Below are 11,958 nucleotides of genomic sequence, written 5' to 3'. Positions count from 1 at the left end.
CCCAACTTGTGCTAAATTTTTATGACTCAATGTTCAAACCTATTTGCTTTTTAAGACAACATTATAAAATTCTCAAAGTGAGTAAACACTTCACTTTTCTATTTCATGAAGTAGACCCACACCTTCCTTGTGTTGTCAATCAATGAAAGATACATAGTAATGACATCCTCCCATTGATGTCATCTTTGTTGGCCCCATACATCTAAGTGCACCACATCAAGTTCTCTCTACTGATTGGGGTTAAAATTTCCCCCTACTTTATGCAAGCCCATCTATAGCTTAAAAGCCATGAGGAGGATCAACAAGAGAATATCTACAATGATTGTGGTGCTCTTACAATCTTTGAAGTGTTAGAGTAAGGTGATTAAGTCTGAAACCTATGTTGATCACATCATCAAAGGTTTGGTGCATGTAAATGTGGTAGTAGCACATGATGATTCTCTCAGTTGTTGGACCCATGTTCATGTCAAAATAAAGATTGCTAAGGTTGTATGAGTTATATATTTCCTTTCGTTCATCAAAGAGTACCACGATCAACTTTAGAAATATACAAAAAGCCACCATTATGCTTTTCCATGATTTGATAAAGAGAATAATGTTTTTTCATTGGAGTTGGATGCTATCAAAATTTATGGCTTGAAAAATGGAAAGTTGTAGCAGAAATGTGCATCCTTCCTTCATCTTAGCTTTGAACTCCATGATAGTGTGCCTTCTTTGGATTGGCATATAGCAAGGATCCACGTGCAAGCATCTTGAGGCATAGATGTACTCCCATGCATACTCTTTGATGTTGAGGTAGTACTTGCACAATGTAAGTTGTATCCCAAAAGTTTCCATGGGGATGGGATTAACTTCATCAGAAATTCCTTCATAACCACCCCTTGTTTGCTTTGGATATTTATGTTTCCTTATTCTATAGTTCTACACGATATATAGGTGAGCACAACCATATCTCTCCAAGATATCTATTAATTGTTGTATGTTTGGCCACATTATCCTATGATGTGCTTTTCCCACTCATTGGTGTGAGCTCAATCATGTCTCATAACAAAGCTTGGATAGGGTGGTACGACATCATCCATGCTTTTTATAGCTTAAGCCTATGGAAAGATCTTGGTGGTGGGGTTAAGTGGCATGATTTTTGCCAAATATTTAAACTTTAACTAAGGCTTAAGGAAAGGATTACCCATACGAACCATGCTTTCATCATCTTGCTTTGATAAAGTAGTCCAGCATCACCACTTTATGTGAGTTTCATGTTGCTTTGATAAAGTAGAGAGCATCACCTCTTCATGTGAGTTTCTTGTTGATTTCTTTAAGACCGTTTGTCACCTTTGGAGCAATGATGGTTGAGCTTCCAAGAACCTCTGTATTTGGCTGTACTGATGGTTCTCCCTCAAGATTGAGAGTATTAGTAGGTGAAAGTTGATGACGAGGAGAGAAATAATATTCAGTAATGTTATTATAAATTTCAAGGTTGTGTGTCTCATCTTTCTTAGTAGAGTTAGATGATACAAAAAAAGATGTCATTGCAATTGATAGAATATGGTAGCTTGGAGATAAACCCTTGGAAGGAGAAGCTTCCCCAATAACTTCTGAGCATAGAGATTGTTGAAATTTGAGCATAATGATAAGCTATGGTGGATCAAACACTAGAATCAACATCATTAACAAAGTGATTAGCAAATGATTAAGATGTAATTAGTGAATAATTAGCAAATAGATTAATGTAGGCATGGATACTCAAAAACCAGCAAATTCTCATTAGGGCTATGCCTCAATTTATAGAGTTTACATCAAGCATCAAATCCCATTGATTTCTCCATGATTCACTCCCAGAATATCTCCACCTTTTGCTTGATTCTCTCCACCTCTTCTCTTTTCCCTGAATATCTCCCAGAATATCTCCACACTCCTAAATTCTCTCATGCTACCCTTTATTCTCTCCCAATAGATTCTTCTCACCTTTTCACAGGTTCTTTCACAATTACATCTTCTCTTTTACAGTCTCTATCCAAGAGCTTGTTCCCACACACACCCTATTCACTTGTATATTTCAACACCTCCCCTCAAGTGAATAATCCTAGTACACCTAGACCCTATACCAAGTTTGCCTCCCCTTACTTGGTAGTCCGCGACCAGTGTCTACTCCTCCCCTCAAGTTATCTTAGCACACCTGGACCCTGTATCAAGTTTCTTTCTTACTTGACAGTCCGCGACCAGTGCCTCAAGTCCCTAAACTCCATAGTCCTTGACACTCTCTCTCTCTATGTGTCCAAGGCTACGATAAGTGCCCGCGACCTTGACTAAAGTGCTCACATATACATCTACCACGTGGCCTACATCATCGGTGGCTCAGAGGTGGTTTTACTTTATTGGGGCAGGTTACATTGGGTTGTGGGGTCTCTCTCTCTCTCTCTCTCTCTCTCTCTCTCTCTCTCTCTCTGAGATTTTCACATGGCTCCTCACTCTTTGGAGCCTCACATCTTCTCTTGTCTTCAGTCTTCTTGTCGTGGCAGCTTCTCTCCACGCGTCCATGTCTTTCTCTTCTTTCAGTCTTCTCGGGGCAGCTTCTCTTCTTGTGGTAGCTTCTCTTCTTGTGGCAGCTTCTCTTCTCATGTTCATGTCTTCCTTCAGATCTTCTTGGTGTGGATCCTCTTCTTGGGAAGAGATATTCTTCTTCTTCCATGGCTGGGGCCATGAGCTCATCCGTCAGGTCATTTTGCTCTATGTGAGTAACATGTTTCAATGTTTTGCTGATGTATCATTATGTTTATGCAATGCAAACCCAAATTTATGTTTATGTTTATCTTGTATCATTATGCAATGCAAGCCCAAATTTATGCGGGAGGTCTTACCTCTTGCCTGGCAGTGTCTGTTCCCATTTTTACACTGATGCAATGTGCCCAATACATAATGCGTATAGCATTCATTCTCATGCACATTCCAAATGCAACTCTGGCTGTGAATAATCTTGAATTTGAGTGAGATTTACAGGCATTAACCAAGGGTTAAATGCAAAATGATGATTATCACAATTTTATCAGCATAATTTTCAGAAATTACATTAAATCAAGGGTAACCAATTTGTACGGGATGGTTGGAGTATCAAACCAACTCCGATTTGCAATCTGAAGCTTTAGGGATCTGTATCAGATACCTAATGGTTAATTTGAACCCTCAATTGTATCAAAATGTAGTGATTAGCATTGATTAATCACTGATTAGCAAATTAATGCTCTGTTTTGTGTGCAAAAAACATAGTATGCGGGGAGTCCAGATCTGGTGCCTTCCACTTCAAATGAGTTCAAATGCTTTCAAAGGCATCAATAGCAATGAGTCTAGTAGAGGATTAAGCCAAGAAACACAAGATTTGACCAAATATTGAAAGCTTAATCTCTGTTTTACCAAAGTCACCTGCAGATTTGATGAAGAGCTTGGATCTCACTGTAGACTTGATGAAACTCAATTCTGTCTTCACCAGCTTGTAGAGCATGCTTGATTACCCCTTGGGCTAAGAGGAATTAGAAGGATTTGACTTGATGAAGTAGCAATGGCAAAATCTGCAGAGAAAAAAGGCGCCGACAGAAAACGCGAAATCTCCTTCGTTACTTGGGGGTTTGCTGCGCCGTTTGCATGGGCTTGTAGCCAAAGATGTTAGCCAGCTTGTGTTAGAAGCACAAGACCTAATTTTGACTGTGCAAGGTGCTAGAGATCCTCCACTAGCTGGGGGTGAAGGGGGAAGTGAAAAACTCACTAAAAACTTAATTTTTTTGCTAATTCTCTACTAATCCTAATTAATTAACTAATGGGCTCATAAACCTGGTTGATTCTAGGCATGGCTCTGATACCATGTTGAAATTTGAGGATAATGATAAGCTATGGTGGATCAAACACTAGAATCAATATCATTAACAAAGTGATTAGCAAATGATTAAGATGTAATTAGTGAATAATTAGCAAATAGATTAATGTAGGCATGGATACTCAAAAACCAGCAAATTCTCATTAGGGCTATGCCTCAATTTATAGAGTTTACATCAAGCATCAAATCCCATTGATTTCTCCATGATTCACTCCCAGAATATCTCCACCTTTTGCTTGATTCTCTCCACCTCTTCTCTTTTCCCTGAATATCTCCCAGAATATCTCCACACTCCTAAATTCTCTCATGCTACCCTTTATTCTTTCCCAGTAGATTCTTCTCACCTTTTCACAGGTTCTTTCACAATTACATCTTCTCTTTTACAGTCTCTATCCAAGAGCTTGTTCCCACACACACCCTATTCACTTGTATATTTCAACAGAGATGTGGATTGCACTAGCCTTTGCTAACAAAATCAATTGACGATTCCATATATAGTGGATCATAAGACTGACCTCAAACCTCAGGTTTTAGATGGTTATACTTAGGTACATCCGGTTACTTTAGTAGTTCACAAGATTGACCTAAAATCCCAAAGCAAGCCAGTGGTGTAGAGGCTAAGGCAGTTTTGGGGGTAGTGTAGTAGAGGCATCAAAGGAAAGAGGTAATTAACTTGCTTGAAGTTGGGTTTATCTTTCTAGTCGAAGGTTCAAAAGGGGTTGATTACAAATTCATGGTTGTCTGACCACCCACCCGTTGGTAAGGAGATTTGATGGGGCGACCTAAACAAATGCTGGATAGAGAATACCTTTCTTACAAGAGTGTTTAAACATAATGAACTTGATGATGATGAACAAAGGCTACCAAAGTAGTCTAGTGCCCATGGTTGGCATGGACGCCATGTTGGCCACCCCATAACTTGGTCCAAAATAACCAACTAACCATATCATCAGACTAAGACCATATTAGAATATAACATGTGATTCCATTAAGACTTTTTTGCTTTCCCATGGCCATATATAAAACCATCTGGACCCTAAGTTGGACCTTGCAATTTGTGTGTCCTTGTTTTGCTGTCTAGAACTCATTAATGTGGTCACACAGCCCACACAAGCATGCATCCTGCTTGGTAGAGTATCTAGCATAAGCCATCTCTTAACCATCTGGCCACATTTGGCCCTAGTGTCTAAATTGCTACTATAATAGCTACTCCTCATATAGGGTACCCTACGAAAAAATAAAGGGGACCCCTATATGATGAGGAGTAGCCACCATCTAGTGTTGGAATTAGGGCTAGGGTTGCAACAATGCACACACACACAAGATAAAGAAGCTTGAGAGCACATAAGCTAACTAGATAGAATGAACAAATGTGTGCCAGATACAAAAGATAAGTACACACCCCAAAATGAGTAGATAAGAGGGTGTACATACACATGAGGAAAAAAACCTCCTAGTGAGGAAAAAAGTGCATCGTGTTGAAATATACAAGTGAATAGGGTGTGTGTGGGAACAAGCTCTTGGATAGAGGCTGTAAAAGAGGAGATGTAATTGTGAAAGAACCTGTGAAAAGGTTAGGAGAATCTACTGGGAGAGAATAATGGGTAGCATGAGGGAATTTAGGAGTGTGGAGATATTCTGGGAGATATTCAGGGAAAAGAGAAGAGGTGGAGAGAATCAGGCAAGAGGTGGAGATATTCAGGGAGTGAATCATGGAGAAATCAAGGGGATTTGATGCTTGATGTAAACACTATAAATTGAGGCATAGCCCTAATGAGAATTTGCTGGTTTTTGAGTATCCATGCCTACATTAATCTATGTGCTAATTATTCACTAATTACGTCTTAATCACTTGCTAATCACTTTGTTAATTATGCTGATTCTAGTGTTTGATCCACCATAGCTCATCATTATGCTCAAATTTCAACATGGTATCAGAGCCATGCCTAGAATCAACTAGATTTATGAGCCCATTAGTGAATTAATTAGGATTAGTAAAATAATTAGCAAAAAAATCAGTTTTTAGTAAGCTTTCACTCTTCCCCTTCACCCCCAGCCAGTGGAGGGTCTCTAGCACTTAGCACACTTCAAATTAGGGCACAAGCTTTATACACAAGATAGCTAACCTCATTAGCTTCAAGCCCATCTACTCCACGCAGCAAACCGCCGTCAGGATGCGCTGAATTTCGCTAATTGCTGGGCGCCGTTTTTCTGCAGAAGAATTAAGATCCCTACTTGCTCAGTTCAAATGTCTTCAATTCCTCTTAGCACAAAGGGTTTTCAAGCATGCTCTACAAGCTGGTGAAGACAGAAATCAATTTCATCAAGTCTACAGAGAGATCAAAGCTCTTCATCAAATCTGCAGGTGACTTTGGTAAAACAGAGATTAAGCTTTCATTATTTGGTCAAATCTTGTGTTTCTTGGCTTAATCCTCTACTAGACTCATTGCTATTGATGCCTTTGAAAGCATTTGAGCTCATTTGAAGTGGAAGGCACCAGATCTGAGCTCCCCGCATACTCTGTTTTCTGCACACAAACCAGAGCATTAATTTGCTAATCAGTGATTAATCAGTGCTAATCACTATACTTTGGTGCAATTGAGGGTTCAAATTAACCATTAGGTATCTGATACAGATCCCTAAAGCTTCAGATTGCAAATCGGAGTTGGTTTGATACTCCAACCATCCCGTACAAATTGGTTACTCTCAATTTAATGTAATTTCTGGTGATTTTATGCTGATAAAATTGTTGTAATCATCTATTAAACACCAGATTGAGTTGTAAAAGGGTAGACACTGCCCTTGAATCTTGAATTTGGATCAAGAGGTAAGACCCCCTTCACATCACCATGAATTCAGCACAAGAAATAGCCAAATTTAATGGAGAACAGTTTTATACATGGCAAACAAAAACCATGTATTTGCTGATGAGGAAAAATCTGTGGGGATTAGTTGAAGGGAGAGATGAATGCCCAGAGAGAGGGAAAAATGAGTGGAAGAGTAGGAATGAAAAAGCATTGGGGCTTATTGCACTCAGTTTAAATGATGAGATCATTCATCATATCACAGGGATACAGTGGGCAAAAGATGCATGGGATGAACTCAATAAATTATTTGGTACACAAGCAAAAAATTTCAAGATAAATCTATTAATGCAATTTTACAAATTGGACATGAAGGAAAGTGAACCCTTAATCACACACTTGAACAAATATAAAAGCATTAAGCAACAGCTGGCAGCTATTGGCAAAAAGGTAGAAGATGATGAAGCATTAGCTGTACTTTTGAAAAGTGTGGATAAAGGAGATTATGAAAACATTGTAGCAACACTAAAGAATGTGCCTGAACTGAAGATACACGAGATAGAAGCAGCTCTACTGGAGCAAGAGAGCAGAGGCAAAGAGAAGAAAGAGCTCGACTCAACAGCAGGAGAGGAAAAAGCATTCTTCACCCGAGGAGGATTCTCTCGAGGACGAGGACGAGGAAGAGGCAGAGTAGGAGGGAGGACCTTCACTTGCCACAAATGTGGAAAGCCAGGACACATGGCGAGAGACTGCTACAGCAAACCCAGTGAAGAAGGAACGACATCGGCAAACTTCATGGAGGCTCCAAGAGAAGTGGAGTCAGATCATCTTTTCTGAGAGAGAGAGAGAGAGAGAGAGAACCCACAACCCAATGTAACCTGCCCCAATAAAGTAAAACCACCTCTGAGCCACCGATGATGTAGGCCAAGTGGTAGATGTATGTGTGAACACTTTAGTCAAGGTCACGGGCACTTATAGTAGCCTTGGACACATAGAGAGAGAGAGTGTCAAGGACTATGGAGTTTAGGGACTTGAGGCACTGGTCGCGGGCTATCAAGTAAGAGGGAAACTTGATACAGGGACCAGGTGTGTTAGGATTATTCACTTGAGGGGAGGTGTTGAAATATACAAGTGAATAGGGTGTGTGTGGGAACAAGCTCTTGGATAGAGGCTGTAAAAGAGGAGATGTAATTGTGAAAGAACCTGTGAAAAGGTTAGGAGAATCTATTGGGAGAGAATAATGGGTAGCATGAGGGAATTTAGGAGTGTGGAGATATTCTGGGAGATATTCAGGGAAAAGAGAAGAGGTGGAGAGAATCAGGCAAGAGGTGGAGATATTCAGGGAGTGAATCATGGAGAAATCAAGGGGATTTGATGCTTGATGTAAACATTATAAATTGAGGCATAGCCCTAATGAGAATTTGCTGGTTTTTGAGTATCCATGCCTACATTAATCTATGTGCTAATTATTCACTAATTACATCTTAATCACTTGCTAATCACTTTGTTAATTATGCTGATTCTAGTGTTTGATCCACCATAGCTCATCATTATGCTCAAATTTCAACACATCGGCGGTCCTAAGTGTGTTTACACACATCACTACCATATAATGCTACAAATCCCCCCTGGGGTGAGAATGTGAACATGTATAGGGTATCAATCCTAAAAAGGCAGTAAGCCCAAAGCTTTACGAAAAGCTTTGAACTTTTCACGAGGAAGAGCCTTCATGAATAAATCTGCCATGTTGTCATGTGTAGGCACATAGACCTAGCCGATCTTTGCTAATGCAGAGAGTCTTTCCCTGACAAAGTGGTAATGTGCCTCAATGTGCTTAGTGCGCTCTAGCTGTTAGTGAAAATCATAGTGCTAAATGACTGTCCAATACCCAAATCAGCCATAAGATGTCTGAGCCACACACACTCAACTGTAGCTGCTATAAAAGCTGCCCTGTACTCAGATTCACAGTTGGAAGTGGCCACTGTAGGCTACTTCTTGCTGAGCCATGATATACATGAATCACCAAGGTGAGCGAAAGCAAAACCCACTAGTGGACACTCGTGTGTCATAACATCTAACCCAATCTGAATCACTAAAATCATACAACTGTGGCAACTCACCCCCCTTTGGATAAAACAATCCAAAATACTGAGTGCCCTACAAATAGCAAAAAATCCGCTTGACAGCTTGCCAATGCTTCGTACTTGGGCTATGCATAAATCTTCTCAACTGTAAGACCGCATACTGTATATTTGGCCGCGTGTTGCATATATAAAGAAGGGATCCAAACTAGCATCAAAAGAGTCTCCTACATCTTGAAGACTAAGTTGAGTACCTGTCTCCATAGGTGTAGCCACAAGTTTACAGTCTTCAAGATTAAACCTCTTCATCAATAGCTTCTGTATATATTTAGACTATAGCATAACAATGACATCATTGCGTTGCATAAACTGAATCCCCAAATAATAATGCAAGGGCCCCAAATCTGACATCTCAAATGATGATTGTAAATCAGCCTTAAAGGCTGAAATCTGATCTATATCGAGTCTCGTGAGCAATATATCATTAACGTATAGAACGATGACCAAAAATGTGTCCTTACTCCTCTTCACATAGAGGGTACTCTTTATTGGACTATTGCAAAAATCATTTGCAACCAAATATGCATGAATCTTCTTATACCATGCTCTAGGATCCTGCTTAAGGCCATAAAGAGCCTTTTTCAACACCTGCATGCTTTAGACTCTTCTCCTTTCACATCAAAACCAGGAGGCTGTTATACATACACCTCCTCATGTAAATCACCATTCAAGAATGCAGTCTTAATGTCCAATTGATGTACATTCCACCCATGATGTGCTACCAAAGCAATGAGACACCTAATGGTAGTCATACGAGATGTGGGTGCAAAGGTCTCATCATAATCAATGCCCTTTTGTTGGGCATACCCCTTTGCAACAAGTCTGGCCTCGTAGTGATCAATTCTTTTGCATTTTAACTTGTAAACCCACTTAGTACCAATGACCTTCTCGCCATGAGGTAGATCTGTCAAATACCAGGTATCATTCTTGAGTATAGAGTTATACTCATCTTGCATAGCATGCATCCAATGATCATCATCATGTGCTTCCTCAAAGAAAACATGTTTCTCCTCATTACATAAAGTAGAAATGAGAACATGATCCACATGAGAATAATCTGCATGATCCGCATGATCCACATGATCCACATGAGAATAATCTGCATGATGAGAACCTACACGAGTTCTGCTAGGTAAATGAGCTGCCAACTTGCTATCCCTCTGCACAAGCCATTTTGGCATACGCGTAGAATCTTCTATGGCTGCTCTCTCGTCATCCACTACATCCTCAATAATTGCCTCATCAAAAGGTTGATTTTGCACCTGTAAAGGCTTAATTTCAGCACTTGGTTGAGCATTCAATTGCTCTGCATATGGCTGCCCCTCCATTAAACAAAGGTTGGAGCGAATCAAACATGTCCTGTGAGCATACATTCTGTTGTTTTTTGCATGAAAGCATGGGTTGAACTGAGTTTTTGACAAAAACAATATCCCTACTTACCAAAATTTGCTTTAAGGTCGGGTGGTCACGAGTCTATATCCCTTGCTTTCTGAACTGTATCCCATAAATATACATTTAACTGCCTTATTATCAAGCTTACTACGTTGTTGCTCAGGTACAAGAGCATAAGCAAGACAACCAAAAACACACAAATGAGCCACAGAAGGCTCCCTACCATACCAAGCTTCATAAGGAGTTTTAGACTGCAAGGCCTTGGTAGGGCATTTGTTCAACACATAGTTTGCGCACATAATTGCCTCTAACCAAAAACCATGAGGTAAATCTTGGGCTTTCACTATACATCATGCCATCTCCATGAGATACATGTTCTATCTCCATGAGAGACCTGTTCTTCCTCTTAACCGCACCACACCATTTTTCTGAGGTGTGTATGGTAGTGTACATTGATGCCTTATGCCTTTTTCAACCATATATGCATGAAATTCCTTGGACATATACTCCCCCCCTTGATCTGAACGAAGGGTGCCAACTTTACATTCACATGCATTTTCAGCCATGGATACAAAGTGCCTAAAGCACATAAAAACCTTTGACTTCTTCTTTAATGGATACACCCAGCTATATCTGGAGTAATCATCAATAAAAGTGATGAAGAAGAGATATCCCCCCATAATGGTGTCTATAGGACCACATACATCACTATGTATAAGCTATAATTTCTTAACAGCTCTCACAGATCCATCCTTTGCTGGAAATGATGCTTGCCTGATGCATTTTACCAAGAATACACCCCGCACATACATGTCTCGTAGGAGTCTCAAGAGTTGGCAACTCAAGCATCATATCATGCCTTTGAAGGCGTAACAAACTACTATAATTTAGATGGCCAAATTGTGCATGCCATAATTCTACATCACTCATAGCACGAGTCATAGAGACTGAGTAAGCATCATGCTGCAACTTCTCAAATACATCCATCTTGTATAGGCCATGAAACAAGGTACCTGAAGCAATGATAGAATAACCATCATTTCTATCCTGAGCTGTACATCTATCATCCACAAATTTCACTATCAAGAGTGACAAGGCTAAGGCTGAAACTGACAGCAAGTTCTTCTTAATGCCTGGCACATATAAACTTTTGAAAGAGTAAATGCACCCCCATTTGCAGTAGCAGTGAGCACAACTCTACCAACTTCTTTGACAGGATATGAGGAACCATTTGCACATGTGACGGTTCCTGCACTTGGGATAGATTCCAGAGATGAGAACAAACATTTTTGTGAAGTAATGTGCTTACTTAGCACCACTGTCAAAGTACCACACATCCGATTTTGCCACTGACATGCATACATCATGAACATAAGGGTCATAACTGCAATGTACATTCCATGCCCAATCATCTTGAGCAAAACTTACAGATTCCTTCTTCTCTACACTTGGTGTAGATGCATCAGCCACACAGCCATGCCTGATTCTTTCTTTTTCTCCTTCTCTAGCCTTTTCTTGCACTCATGTATGTAGTGCCCTGGTTTCCTGCAATAGTGACACTTACCCTTATTTTTAGGCTTATCACCTTCTTTCACTGCATCCTTACCTGAGGATTCTAATTTTGGCTTATAGCCACCATGCGAAGAAGCTGTACCTTTGCCTTTTTGATTGGCAACAAAAGCTTGGTCACCAACTCGCATATTAGATTTGTTTTGCCTAGACTTCTCTTCTTACAAGAGTACTGAAACCAGCTCAT

Source organism: Cibotium barometz, chromosome 6 (assembly GCF_041138505.1).
Source record: "Cibotium barometz isolate CiBa-2024 chromosome 6, ASM4113850v1, whole genome shotgun sequence".
Classification (NCBI taxonomy): Eukaryota; Viridiplantae; Streptophyta; class Polypodiopsida; order Cyatheales; family Cibotiaceae; genus Cibotium; species Cibotium barometz.
This window is presented reverse-complemented; position numbering follows the sequence as displayed.